A 16,087-nucleotide genomic window follows, 5' to 3' on the forward strand; every position below is an offset into this window, starting at 1 on the left:
AACCATAAATTGCAGATTCTATATTTGACTCAAGTTTCTATCAATGATAACATCTAAACAGTAGTGCAATCTCTCTTGCCAACAATCTCCCCATTTGGCATTGATGGCAACACTTAGTGGAAAATGACAAAGTGTTGGACCAAAACCAAAATGATGTATACTGCAATAAGAATCTATCAATGAGAATCCAAGAATCAACAAATCCTCCTAAAACAACATTTTTTACTCCTGTACACTCCCCTTTTGGCATCAACGACAAAAGTAGGATCTCAAAAATAAAAAATACAAGCCAAAAATGCTATTTACATATGTACACACAATACTTACATATTCACAAATATTTGAAGATGTTTGCATGAGAATTCTTCAAAGTACCCAAGTGGCTATCCCAACCCTTCTTCAGATTCTCTAAGATAGTTATAAGGTTGCTAAAAAGGTAGGTTTGCACCTTTGCAGTATTTAGCTCTTCCTGATCATTGTTAGTCAGAGTATATTGAGTATCCTTCAAGGCACTAAGCATAATATCCAACTTAGGAGTAATGCAACTCTGAAGTTCCCCAACTCTTCCAATTATTCTCTCCCTTTCATGATTCAAGGTTATGATTTTCTCAAGCAATGATATCACTTGATCTTGATGACTTCTCAAAGAACCTAACAGAGGATCAACCGCTTGACATATGTGTGCTAGCTCATCTTCATGCGCCTTAGATTTCCTATCAAAGTCCTCAGTGAAACTTTTCATGGATAAACATAATCTATAGAAGTTTCCACTTTCTAATAATGCATCCTTCAGACTCTTCACACGGGTATCTAAAGTGACTCTATCCTTGGCAATCATCTTCTTCAATGTTCTAAGCCTCTTAGTATTAAACTCATTCTGCACTTTTTCTTTGGTAGATTTCTCAAAATATTGAAAGTGACTATCCACAGAGTTGATTAGACTCTTCAACTACCCTGATGGTGTTTCTGAAGTATCCTTTTGAAATGAAGGCATTAATTTCTCAAAAATATTAGTTTCCAGGGTTAACAACATAATGTCCTTAGTGTGTGATTTCAAAAGATCTTCAATGGCCTTTGCGTGAGCAAATGATGCAAGTTGAAGCTTTTGGATTGGAGACAAAGAAGAAAGGTTAATAGAACCCTGCATAAATTTTAGGTCATCAATTATTTTCTTTCCCTTCACTCTCTACGGTGTCTTTTGCCTCAATCTCGAGTTCAATGTTAACCTCCACCTTCTCCTTTTGTGCAATCTTCTCAGTATTTTCTTCCTTCTCAAGAACTAGAGGGTTAACTGTATCAACTGGAGGATTATCATCCTTGTCCTTACCTTCATCTACTTTTCCTGCATGCTCTTCACCCTTATCAACTGCATCCTCAACTCTAACTTCTTCTTGCACATTAACCTCTACTTGCCCAAATTTCTGAACTTCTGAGATAAAATTATCATTTATTGTCTTCTTAGTTTCCCGAGATAGCATGTTCTGCTCTCCCGGATGAGATTCTTCTTGCCCTTTTACCTGATTAACTTCTTATTGATTCTAAAGTAATATTTTTGTTAAAATTTTCTCAGTTTCTTTTGCAACCTTATCAATTTTCCCAAACATGATTTTATTCACTCTTTACTTACTCTTGAACTCATTCTTTTATAACTTAAGTAATCTTTCTATCTCTTAGAAATTACTGAACGTAGATTAAGTAATACATATTCTTTCAATCTCTCATCTTCTTTGTTTGTCGTTTGTCTTGTACCATCCAAAATTTCATACAATCTCTTGGGTATGACTGCCATTAGTTCAATTTGAGCTTTACTATATGCATTCAAATACTCTACAGTTGCTTCCTCTAAAGTTTTTTTGCCGGATTCATCAAAATTTTCATACCATTTTGATAATGGCTTCAAGTTACCATTCTTCACCACCTCATTCATATACTGATCTAAAGACATAGGAGGTTTAACTTCAGGTTTTCCTTTTTTTAATACCTCATCCATTTTAGATGGCTTATATTTCTTACCATCTTTGGCTCCACCGGATGGTTTCTCCTTAGTGATCTTGGCAGTCTTAGCAGCTTTGGCTTTAGCCTCCTTGATTGCTTGATCAGATTCAGTTTCCCCATCATCTAGTCACAAATCTAACTAACTTCCTTTTCTTCTCACCACCATTGGATAGATTGATAGATGGTTTTGTCTTGCTTGCAAGCTTCTATGAATAAGAGGAGAGAGAAACACTTCTTGACTACCTTGGCTTAGGAGTAGATGCTTCTGGTACTTTCTTCTCTACCTTAATAGTTTTCTCCTCAAAAAGGATATTCTCCTCTCTTTCTTTTCTGACCACTTCCTTAGTTATTCCCATGCTCTTTGCAAGAGCCTCAACTTCTTTCGGGACTTTCTTCTCAATCACCAGTTTCTTCAATTGCTGATGTAGCTTTAAGCTCTTTTCTGCATAAGTCTCAAATATTTCCTCCTTGGGATCAACCGGTTTGCTCAACATATGTTGTGGTTAAAGTTCCAATATGTATTCTTCCACCTTATATCCCATATGCATAATCCATACCATTTGGGGCTCCATAAATTCCATTAAGCATTGATCGGTATCCACGGTTAAACAAATTGTGTCTTGATCTTTTTTCATTATAGACTTAGGGATTATTTCCCTCTCATGCATTTCCTTCTAGAAATTATTTAAATATTCCCATAAATTCTTATTTTGGACCTTAGAGTCACCAAAATTATATAACTATTCCCAGATTTGAGCTCTTACCAGCCTGTCAAAGGCCCATTGTACCTTCCCAACACCCAAAACATCATTCATAAAGTAGAAAAAAAAATATAGAAGCAATGTACCATACTTGAAAGGATGTTTCTTTTTCTCTTTGATCTTCTTCAAATTCTTTATTATCTCACTCGAGAATAGTTCACAAAGATCATACCAGAGACGAAATTCTACCCGATGGATTAATAGATCTTATATTCGATTACCATATAGGAAAATTTGATGTAATGCTCCATGACGTCATTGAGAGTCATTGCCCATTTATCAAATCTCAGTTCGGTTGCATTTGTCACAATATCATTCTTTACAACCTTCAAAGATGGCAACTCTCTAGATGCACATAGACCTGCACAACTTTAATAATAGCCTTTGTGATCTTGTGGGGCTTGTTCAACCACATAAACTCATCGCGCATTCTTCTCAATTTGTATCAGATCCATTCGGGTTCATAGAGTATCGAGAATCTATTAAACTGCATGAAACCCTTGTCTTCTAACCCTTGAAAAATAGGTTTTAGCATCAAATTATTATTAGACAGTTGATTGTTGTATAGATTCAGCATGTATGAGCTTACCAATTCCTCAATGAGATATTGCATGTTAACCTTAACATCTTTAATATGCAAGACATCGTAGGGCATAGATGAAAATGCATTTTTTGGATCATATTCCATAAAGATAAATGGATGATGTTTGAAATTTAGTCTTGTATGCTCACTTATGTCTGCAACAAGAGGGGTAGCAACACCAAATCTAGCCATTTCAAAAATCACAAATTTTAAACTTGATTTATTCTACCGATAAGTACCTTGATCACCAGATTAGGGTTTCTTTGCCAAATCGCCTGAGATATCTTTTCAAGCTTCAATCACTAAATTTTTTTCTTTAAAGCTCTCCAAACCTCTTCTCTTTAATCGTATAGTGAGAAATGAAGTGGTGAAATTGCTTTTTATCTTTAGAAAACCTAACTTTTCATTATAATAAATACACTTTTCCCTAATACTTCTGGATACTTTTCATTTCACAAAAATCTTCTTTGGACCTTCAAATCTGCTTGAATTCTTCTAGAAATCCATCAAAAACATCTCTCATCATCACATAGACCTCTACAACCTATTGGAATATGGCACAAATCTCAGATAGGGGGTTTGAAATATTTTCATGATAGCTTTCCCCAAGGTCAGATGCCTTAGTTTAGTTATTGGATGAGGTTCTAGCACTGGAATCAGGTGCAGATCCACTTCCTACATCATCATTTCTCTTTTTAACTCATGTCTTTTTCATCTGATCTTTGATCTCTTCAACTTTCTCTTTTCCCTTCTCATCTGGTTTCACATTCTTATTCTTGTCTTTCAAACCTCTTCTATTCACATTTTTGCTTCTGTAGTACTTTGCAATGTGATTGAGTTTATTGCAAGCATAGCAAACAACATTTCATTGCATAGGTCAGAAATTCATCTGATTTCTTCTTGATCTGAACTGATTAGCAACATGTCCAAACATACCACATGCATAACATCTGACATTTCTCCTATTTTGAAAGTTATTCATCATACTTATGCATTCGTTTGACTTGTGACCATACTTGTTGCATTTAAAACATTGACTGCTAAAAGATGGACCATAATTGATCATTCTATTTCTGTATTGACTAGCCATATGAGAAAATTTATTGCAAACAAAATAGTTACCATTGAATTTATGAGCATTAGGTTGCCTTACCGAAAGCCTTCTTTAATTGTTCTTTTGTTGTGCTGATTTAGAGCTGTCACTTTCTCAAATCCAAGACCTTGAGTATCATTGGGAATCTTTTGGCTTGCAAGCATCTCAATGAGCTTGGCTGAGTTGATCTAGAAATTCTCCTTGTACTCGTTTGCAACATCAAGATCATATCTACGAAGAAAATTTGCCTTTCAAGATCTTCCTCATGTTGTTTCGAGTCTTGTAGGTCAAGCTTTAGTTGTCCATTCTCATTCTCAAGTCTGCAACATTCTTCAGATTTGTCTTTCAAGGACTAAGCAAGCTTCTGCTCATTCTTCTCCCTTTCCTCAATCTCCTTTTTTCAATCTCATGACAATAGCTTCCATCTCATTCTTCTGGACAACATTAGCTCTAACAAGTCTATCAAATTCTTCTATCTTTTCCTTCAGGGATTTTTCATGAATTCTTTGACTTTCTTTCTCTTTCAGCTTATCAATAAGTTCCTTTCTCTTTTCACTTGACTTATTCAACTAACCTTTCAATGATTCAATGAATTTCTCATCATCCTTAAGGTTTTATTTTACTTGTCATACCTTATCTTGGGCTTGATCAAGATTGTCAAGTGTTACAAAATCCATTGATTCACTTTCCTGGATCCTCCTCAAGTTGTTAGGCTTCTTCTGAGGAACTAGGCTCTGGTACCAATTGTTGGAATCAAGGAACACTAATAGGGGGGGGGGATGAATTAGTGTTCTACAATTTTTGACATTATGAAATTATCCTTTAAACCACGTAATGCAAATGAATAAAGGTAGAGTGCAGAAACACAAAGAAAATAAACACAACACCATAGCTCTAGGATTTTTATATAGAAACTTGATTAACGGAACAACCACAGTGGGATTGAGACCCACAATATTAATATACCTTGGTAGAAGTATAATAATATTACATGAGGGGAATGCACATGCGTTCACACACATTACCTAGAGCTTAGTGCTCAAATTATGATAAGGGCTACAACCCTAGAAGGCTCACTGCATTACAGATGATTACAGATAATAATTGGAATGTTTTAACTAATAAACAACATCTATAAATGCAAAAAATAGTTTTGGTTAAGCACAATTCACATAATCTTACTCTTCTCTGCTACACTACTATGTTCTGATATTCTGCTATATTTCAGAGCTCAAATCTTTCAGTTGCGCACTTGAAATTGCTCACAATCTCTCATACATACTTCACATATATCTATCGATTTCCAAAATGATCAAATCAATCAATCTTATATATTCGCAACATCAATTACATCTATTTCATGTCAGCCCAAAAATGTATAACACACAAATGAAATGTGTTACCTAAGTCGACTTACTCCGATCTAAAAAAACCATGCGGACCAAAACAAACCGTTCACATGCTTCCTACATGTCATCTTAACATCCTCAAACATGGAAACAATCACCAAAATTACTCTGCATGATCCACACAATGAATATCCACATGTTAGTACCGATGAACATTGTTCTACCAGAAACTTGAATACCAGACCTTCCAACTCACTCAAAACTCAACACTGGAGGCCATAAACCTAGAATAAGGCATATTACATGTCCACAATGCTTCTTTGAGATTTGAAACACCAAATACTCAACACAATTGAACCACCAACCAAATTACTATACATTACCAGATACATTGATCTATCTCACCGAACTTCAATGGACCTTACTCCCTCTTTCAGTATGAATGAATCATGAACTACGGATTGGATATCTTACTCAAGATGCCATCAATGAAAATATATGAACAATAATGTAGTGTTTGTTTCCAACACTCATGTAATTTTTAGTATAAGACACTATTTGATTTTTTAAAACTAAAACATATATGATATTATATGATTATTATATTTTTTAATGTAAATTAATCTTTAAGACAATTATACGATGGCTTCAACATTATGCTCTTTTAATTATGAATACTAATTTCACAACTATAATTAATTTATATTTGGCACTCAAGTTACGTTACCTACGGATGATTATAATAAGTACTATATCAATTTGCTGATTATAAAGAGATGTTGGAAGGTTTAAAAAGAGGATGTATAACAATTTTATTTGTTTGAAAGGCTAAAAGATTAGCTATTATTATGAGTTTAATTTATTGTGTTTTTCATGACTATAATTATTAATCTAAACAACTAGGATTCATAATAAATGTACATCTCATGCAATTTTAGTATAAGAAACTATTTGATTGTTTAATTTTTTAATTTAAAAATTAGTGTTATATGATTATTATAATTTATATAATGTTTTATTTAGGATAATAATGAGATGGCTTCAAGATTATGCTCTTTTAATTATCAATATTAATTTCATTAATATAACTAATTTATATTTAATAATTAAATGGTTGAAATTATTTAATATTTAAATATGTATATTTAGTCTTAAATGTGATTATTATTATAAATCTTAAAGATTTACATACAATTGTCTATAAAATAATAGATTTTTCATACCATGAGGATATATTGTGAAGAATCTAACTATAAAGAAACATTCAAAATGTATTTTAGCTCAAACAAAGTATATGGACTCTTAAGGAAGGTTTATTAGTTTGTAGAGAGACTAATTAGAAAATACAATTTTATAAGTTTTCCCAAACTACAAAATCCTTTGGACACCATAAATCATGGACTTCAACTTAAGATTATCTATACCATAGTATACTATTGATTCAATGTTTGTACTAAGAGATAAATTATCATTATTTGAAGATTTCACGTATTCTAAAAGATATGTAATACATTTTTTAGCCTTATATTTCTTTGAATATGTATAGGTGCATATTATATGTATGATCATCTTGTTAGATTGACATGCCAATTTTAATTGTCATTTCAAAAGTGTAAGGCCCAACCTTATGGGTATTAGTTAATATTATATTGTCCCTTGGTGGTTTCAATTAGTGTTTCTTAGTATAGTCAAATTCATCAAAAATATAAGTATATCCTAAGTGAAAACTTGTGATGTGCATTTCATGAAGTATTATAAGTATTATAATTATTATAAGTGATGTGTGTTATGTGAGACATTCAAGTATAATGTAAATCATGTTGTGAATTGATTCAATTTAATCAATTCTTTGTGTATGGTTCAATCATAGAAAGAGTTATTCATTCACTATTGTTGCTACATCAATACTTTTGTACAACAACAAAAAATGAGGAAAATTACTTAACGATCTATCAAAACAAATTTTGCATCTATTATTTTCTATTTGTAACCTATTTTTATATAAAAGTAAAAAATTTATAGGTTTTGGTATATGTGTCATATTCTTGTTTCATTAATTGAATGGATATGATGTCATTAATTATTAGTGTGTATGTCCTAGTTATTATTCTCATTTATGATGTCTACCTTCATAATGAAAGTTCAACTTTATCTTAAAATGAAATTTTAAATTTATATCTTAAAATTTTACATATTTGTTTCTATGAGTGGATATAAGATCATAGCTTAGGAATGAAGAATAAGATTTTATATTTTAATTGCACATTATTGGGAACCATAAGTATAGTCTTGTTATAGTCCTTATAGGAGAGATAAGTATGTAGATTTTTGTTTCTAGTTTGGAGGTCTAAGGGATTTGAGATTGTGATGAGTGTGTTTAATATCTAGGTTTAATGATAGAAAAATATTGAGTTTTATTGTAATATCAAAAATATTATCCTTTGTAGTTAATGTGACAAATGGAATTTTTCCTCCATGTCATCGGAGGTTAGGATCTGCCATTGTGTCCTTTTGTCCACTCAAACCATCCATGTTAGCTCTGGCCAAAGAATTACCAACTTTGCAAACCTCTATCACCTTTGAGAACACAGGCGTGATGCAGAGATGTCTGTGCGGTGCTCTAACATCCTGCGAATCTAATAGTTTGCAGGTGGTTGTTTGAGCATTATACCTGTGCCCAAAAGAAATTATAATGCCTTTGCATGTGCCCACCGACATTCGAATTCCTTCCTGGGCCTTTATCTTTCACTTTGGAGGCATTTTGAGGGGATTCTTTTGCATGTTTGGAAAAGCTTCTTGCAGGTTGAGCTCTTGGAGACCCTTTTAGATAGCATACTATCAACACCACCATTGTTGCAGCGTTACCAAGCATCCCAAGCACACCATTCCAAACACTCCTGAGAATTCCAATCTCCGTTCATCATAGGGGAGCTATCTTAATCCTCTCTCTTACATATTTATCAACTTTATTTCTAATTTCATGTTGCATTGTTATTCTATTTATAATTTATCTTTCCTGTGGCTTTCTTGCATTGTCCATCGAGGTGGAAATACCAAAATGGGGGTCCGACTTTGGTAGGCTCCAAAACACAACCCCCAACATTTTCCTTTCTTGCATGTGTGTAGGTACATTTTCGTGAAGAGGAGATTGACTTGTGGGAGGCTTCATAGCATGGACCTTTTGTTTGTCTATTTCTTTCCCTTTTCTCCTTCCATTCTATTTTGGTTATTTCGTATATCGCATTTACTAGTTTAGTTTCACTATATTCTGTACTTTAATTGCATCGTAATCACACTTAGAGCTTTCTGTATGAAATTTGTACCTCATCTGTATAGGATGACAACACACGGTGCTAGTGTCCCAGATCTACGTGCTTGTCCCGAGGATGACAACGCGTTGTGCTAGTGTCCCAGATTCGTGTTCTTGTCTCGAGGATAGAGGCTCTATAGAGTCGTCCAAAGATGCTTCTTGGGTGTCTGTCACTTCTCGCGTAAATCTATTATCCCCTAGCTCATCTTAGCACCAGTTCATAGAGGTAATTGGAAGGACAATGTTTCCTCAAAGATCCATCATTCTTGAGGTGGAAAATTCTCTCTGTTACATTTTGGTGAACTCAACATGAACCAGGATTATCTTTTCACTATTTGCTTTTCACTTTGTTTAAATGCATTTAATCTCTTAAATTTTCAAAGTTTTAAAAATTTGAAAACTATCTTAAAAAAAGAATGAAGGAAAATAAAAAACAACAAAACTTTCATTCGCATTTAGTTTAAATTTTTGTATATTCCATTCATCATTTAAAATCAACTTTATCATTCGGTGTCCCTGTAGTGTGGTCTTGAATGTCATGTGGCTTGTCTATGATCTTTACGACTCAGACTACAATAGAAGACATAGTCAGGAGGTCATCCAAGTGGAGTTTTCCCTCTAGTCGTTACATTCCTCCTCTACTCGGCACTATGTAGGTTGGGCATGCATCCTTTCCGAATGCGATTTTGACCTCTCATAGTCTGAAATCTATTTGAACTAGAGAGCTTTCTCCTTCAAATTTACAACCTGACTCTGCTACGAGTTCTACCCCATCTTCCCCTCCTGTGATCGATCACGATTTTTCTGTCACTGTATACTTTGAGAAGATCACTATGTTGGAGTAGAATTTGAGAGACTTTGAGGGTTTCTTGAATAGAGAGAATGTCCTCCAACAGGCCAGGAATATCATAGGTACCTTGAAAGACATGTTAATCTTTGACAAGAGATGCTTGAAGATGTTGAGGGCTTTGTCAATGATTTTTAAAAGTCATGTGCCCCTGGCGGATACACCCCCTTTGGATAATTAGTGTGATTCTTTTAGTTCCTAGGTTAGTGTCAGTATTCTGAACCTGGGCACACACATGGTGGACTCCACCATACCTAGTGTTAGCACTTCACTCATTGGTTTGGGCTACATAGGCATGGCTAGTAGCTCAACCTCTGTTGATGCTCAGGTTTCAGTAATTAGTACTAGCACTATATCTTCTAGTAGCACTGGTCCTTCTAGAGGTTCTAGTGGAGGTGGGCCACATCTATTCTGGCTCTAAAAGGGCATACAACACAACTAACACATAATGTTACTCCCACCTTTTTTATCGTAGATTTTCGATTGGATGGTGGAGATTGCATAACACATCGCTATTAGTCTCACAGATTTGTCCATTTTGGAGCCATAATAGATGCATCTTGTGGAGGTGGTGGCAGGTTTGGCCTACCTCCACCTTCTCCACCTTCTAATCCTATCTTGAATACAATCTTAGAGAATATGGGGCAGTTGAAGTTGCAACTAACAAACTTAGCCTCTGCCTCTGGTCAATCATCTATGCCTATGTATTATAGGAAGAGTATCCTTGACATTACCATCCTGAATACTATCCTTCCAACTACTGTTGAATTCCTAAAGTTTGATAGGTTCAATGGTGATGGGGACCCAAACATGCATATAGATTCCTTCATGACTATGTGTAGTGACTATCATAGTCTAGATTTTGTCTTGCTGAAACTGTTCTCGTGTTCCCTTAAGGGGATAGCATTAGAATGGTATAGTTCATTACCTGACAATTCTATTCATACCGTCGATCATTTTATGGATCTTTTCCTTAAATAGTTTCAGGTGAACATTGGTAGAAAGTTCACTATCGTTGAACTTATTTATTTCAATATATCAAGCTATCTCAACCAAGATCCCCTTTGCCCTACTAGACAATGATCTGCAGAGGATGTTTATCGGCAATATGAAACCAACATTGAGGGAGAAACTATCTCTTAACTAATATCATAAATTCACTAACATGTGCTCTTCTCTCACTGACTACCATAACATTGTGTCATAGTTCAAAAATATTTCTTCGAACCCTCATGGTGGCTCCTTTGTAGGCATGACCACAGATGGGTCCCGGAAGAATAAGGTTGTCGCTAATGTTTCGGCTATTCCTCTGATTGCTGCAACACAAGCTTCGTAACATAATAGAGTCTTCACTAAGGTGAATGACTCCTACTTGAGCATAATGCAATGGTTGATGAAAGACAACCTTATTAACCTTCCGAAAATAAAACCATTGTCTGATAGTCGGCCTTATCTGTGTTAGTATGATGGTTTGAAGTTTTATCATTATGATCGTGTGCCTAGTCATGACATTGAGCAATGTTATTGTCTTCAATATATTATCCAAGATCACATTGCCAGTGGTGCAATAAAGGTTGATGCACAGAAGCACAAATCAAACAAGTCTACTGATAAAACCAACATCGACTTGTAGATTTATACCAATACTTTCCCTCCACATTAGAGAAACTTTATATTTGCATCATACCCTTCTTCAGATGATGGTCCATATGTGAACATGGTCACTATCACCCCTATTATCCTACCTCTATCCCAGAAGAGGAAGGTATCTAGCTTGGCCTTGTTATTTAATCCTCTGGATGCCTCGTATTACGAAGAGCCTAATCCTCTTTATGTCACTGCCAAGTTGAATGGTCAAACACTCACAGGTGTGATGGTTGACCCATTTAGTAGAGTCGATGTTATCATAGAGAAAAATCTCTTTATGAATGGATAGCATAGACCGATGTATGATGAGTGTCGCACAGCTTTGAGGATGCATGATGGGTTCTCTATCCGCCCCTTAGGTAGTATCACCTTGATGGTGCTCGTAGGACCTAAGGCGATGTCCTCTGTATTTATTATCATTCTCGAATAACACCTCTTCCAAGTTAAGCTTGGCATTCCTTGGCTGATTGCTATGGAACCAATCCCCTCGGTTGTGCACAAATGTCTCAAATTTACCCATGAAGGTAGGATGCATGTCATCCAGGACACTGAATATCAACTCCTGATTGCTTGTGGGGATTTTTTGTTGGACCACTTTTGGCCTACTTTGGTGGGGCCCATGCTTCCCCATGATGATTTGATGATCTCTCTTATTATTAGTATAAAATATGGGAGTTGGCCCCTACATCTGTGCAACCTAATGTTTCGTTGCCACCTCCTTCATCGACCTCTCCTCAATCGATTTGGGTCTTGGAGCGGGTAGTGCCTCATGTCTCATAATCATCGGGGGTCAAGTCTAAGCCTGCTCCCTCAAATAGACCTCTACATCATCCTAGGACCGTACGACCTCTAGCAGTGTTTGTTGTTCCTGCGAATGTGCCCAACATAGCCAAGATAAAGATACCCATGCTAGAAAATTCCAAGGCCTGCCCTCCCTTCGAGCTCTCGCTCATGGTTGATATTCCTCAGCCCTCTCATTATGCGAAAAGGGAGAACTCTTCTCTTGTCCCTTCATCACAACCTGTGCCAGCACCCTCTATTCCTCTAGCCGCTACTCGAGTGAAACAAGGTTGGGTACCTATTATTGTGGATGTGGTGCCTCTCTAGGATGTGCATCTTGTCTCCTCAGTTAGGCCTTATCTGATCCTTGAAACAATTGTTGAGCCCTCTCCTATGGAGTACAATGCTCCTGAATCCTCTCAAGCTTTAGTTGGTGGTCTTCATCTCCATCAGAATCAGCGTGCGTGTGATTGTAAACACATTTGATGGGCCCAAGCTCGAGAGCATGATGTTGACCTACAGTCCGCTAGTGTCGATATGACACCCAACGTTGTTATTTTAGAGCTTATTCCTTTGTTGCTCCCATCTCTGCACCTATTTCTTCCTTGCTTCCTGCTACTTTAGGGACTTTCAACCTCCCTCTAAATGAGTGCAATTTTTCATCGGTGCTTCTTTGGAACCACCTCTTATTACTTCTTTGTCGGACATGCCTCCCTTGTCTTAGCCCCTTAACATGGCACATACGCAGGTCATGCCTAGTGCAACTTTGTCTACCCCACCCACTTCGGCACCTTTCCAGCATCTGAGTTTTCCTAGGGTCCTTCATCCTGCTACGTTTGATAGGAGGCCTGAAACTCTTATCCCATGTAAACGCAAGTTTGAGAAGGGCCCTATTCCATAGTTTCGATGATGCAAGTCTTCATAGGTATGTTCTTCATCACTGCCTTTTCATATCTCAATGCCTGTTTCTTTGCCTCTTTCTGTTTGTATGATTGAGAAGGCTCCGCCTTCTCTTGAGTTTTTCACTGCCCCTCTTCTAGAGGCCAACAGTTTGGTTCTTGTTTCATCTTCTCCAAGTGATTCACCTTTTTCCTCCACAAATGCCTGCATGTTTGGCTCCTTGGAGGACATCCTGGCCTTGTCTACAATCTTAACACAATTGTTGATTCTCGCCTCCTCTGAGCTTGTAGATGAAGACGTCGCTGTTGCTTTGTCTCTTTCTCTCACTATTGGTGAGGGGCCTTGTGCGGCCCTGCAAAAGTTCCTCTCCAAACTCGCCCCCTTTCTCCCTGTGACCTCAATTGGGAGGAGGAAGCTCTTCTGGAGGATGATGATTTCTTATAATATGATCCCCTCCTTAGGTCTGATCGTTAGGACTTTTATCTTTCATCTACATTTTCTTGCATGTGTGTGTGATTGTGTTCCCCCGTGCTTGCTTTATCTATTTTTTCCCTCCCAAAGGATCAAGGTCACTCCATAGGTACTTAGATATGGGAGGTTGACTATTTTTATCCATTGTGCTCTCTTAAAGGACCTGAGTTACTATGTAGGTTCTTGAATATAAGGGATTTCATGTTGTACACATTCCTCTATTTGTAAACCTCTTTCTTCTATTTTTTCGTATCTTACTTTTGGACATTCAGGGAAGATACAAAGCATTGGGGGCATTCTGTTCATTCTTTCATGTTGACCCAAATTTTTATTTTTCTCTTTGTCTTCATGTTCTCTTCTTCAGATCTGAGAAATTTGGCACTATGACAATGCACCTATCTCATAGTGATACTATATATCTTTTTGACACTTCTATAGGTTCTGATGCCAAACTATCATATCTCCCTGTCCTCTTGCATTGCATATTTTGATGTTGTGGACATGTATGTGTCACTGTCTACTAGTGGAATTCCATGAAAACATCTCGTTATGTTGACGTGCCACAACTCCTCTTCTTCTTAGATGACATGCCTTCCATGCATATCATTCTAAGGGGGGGCCATCATATCTACATTTTATCTTTTAGCTCTTGTATCAGTTTCCTTTGTGAAGTTTCTTTGTCATGTTTGCCTAGGTGACAGCCAAACCAATTGATCTTTTTCTTTTCCAAGATCACCTAGGTGGGGGCAAAGCCACTTGATATTTTCTGGAAAGATTTCCTATATGGGGGCCAAACCATTCTTTACTTATATCTCTCTTGTTTGCCTTAGTAGGGACCAATCTACTATTTACCAAATTTATTTTCTCTATCACATGGCTATCTACCGTGTCGCTACACATATTGGAAAATCCATCTTTATCTGCATAATTGCATGGCTATCTAGCATGTCCCTACCCACGCCGACAAAATATATCTATCTTATTGGCCTATCGTATGGTTATATATGCTGGCATATCACACCATATCGTATGATGATCTAGCATAACACATCTTTCTACCCATATTGACATATCTTATATCAATAGCAACCAATTATCTCATATCTTTCCGTAACTAGGGGTTTTCCTCCAGACCGAGGTTTGTTTCTGTTATACTATCTTATATATTTCTTTATCTTATCATCCATCATGGTAGTATGTATCTAGTGTGATTGAGATGTACCAAATAGCATCATCTGTACCAAATCTTGAAACCATCTCATTGGGGGAAACATCGTCTGATCAACAGAAAATTGTCTCCCTATCACAACAGTTATTTCTCTATATCTTCCTCTACTTTAGCTTCGCATACCTTAGCAAAGGAATTCTTTCTAAAGTGGGGACAAAATATAATATCAAAAATAGTATCCTTTGTAGTTAATGTGACAAATGGCATTTTTCCTCCATGTCATCAGAGGCCAGGATCCACCATCATGTCCTTTTGTCCACTCAAACCATCCATGTTGGCTATGGCCAAAGCATTACCAACTTTGCCAATCTGTCACCTTCAGGGACACAGGCGTGATGTGAAGTTGTCTGCATAGCACGCTAGCATGCCATGAAGCTGACATTATGTAGGTGGTCATTTGAGCATTAACCCTACATGCAAAAGAAATTGTAACACCTCTACATGTACCTAGTGACATCTGAATTCCTTCCTGGGCCTTTATCTTTCAGTTTGGAGACATTTTGAGGGGATTCTTTGGAAAGTTTGGCAATCTTCTTGTAGGTTGAGCTCTTGGAGACCATTTTAGACAGCATACTATCAACACCACCACTATTGCAGCATTACCAAGCATCCCGAGCACACCATTCCAAGCACTCCTAAGCATTCCAATCTTCATTCATCATAGGGGAGTTCTTAATCCTCTCTCTTGCATATTTATCAACTTTATTTCTAATTTCACATTGTATTGTTATTCTCTTTATTATTTATCTTTCACATGGCTTACTTGGGTTGTCTGTGGAGGTGAAAACACCAAAACAAGGGGCTAACTTAGGCAGGCTCAAAAAACAACCTCCAACATTTTCCTTTCTTGCATGTGTGTAGGTACATTTTCGTGAAGAGGAGATTGACTTGCGAGAGGCTTCATAGCATGGACCTTTTTTTTGATCTATTTATTTCCCTTTTCTCCTTCCATTCTATTTTGGTTATTTTGCATATTGTATTTACTAGTTTAGTTTCATCATTTTCTTTACATTTAGTGCATCGTAATCACACTTAGAGCTTTCTGTACTAACTTTATATCTGTGTGCTCGTCACGAGGACAGAGGCTCTATGAAATCATCCAGAGTTGCTTCTTGGGTGTCTG

Source organism: Cryptomeria japonica, chromosome 9 (genome assembly GCF_030272615.1).
Source record: "Cryptomeria japonica chromosome 9, Sugi_1.0, whole genome shotgun sequence".
In the NCBI taxonomy this organism is placed as follows: Eukaryota; Viridiplantae; Streptophyta; class Pinopsida; order Cupressales; family Cupressaceae; genus Cryptomeria; species Cryptomeria japonica.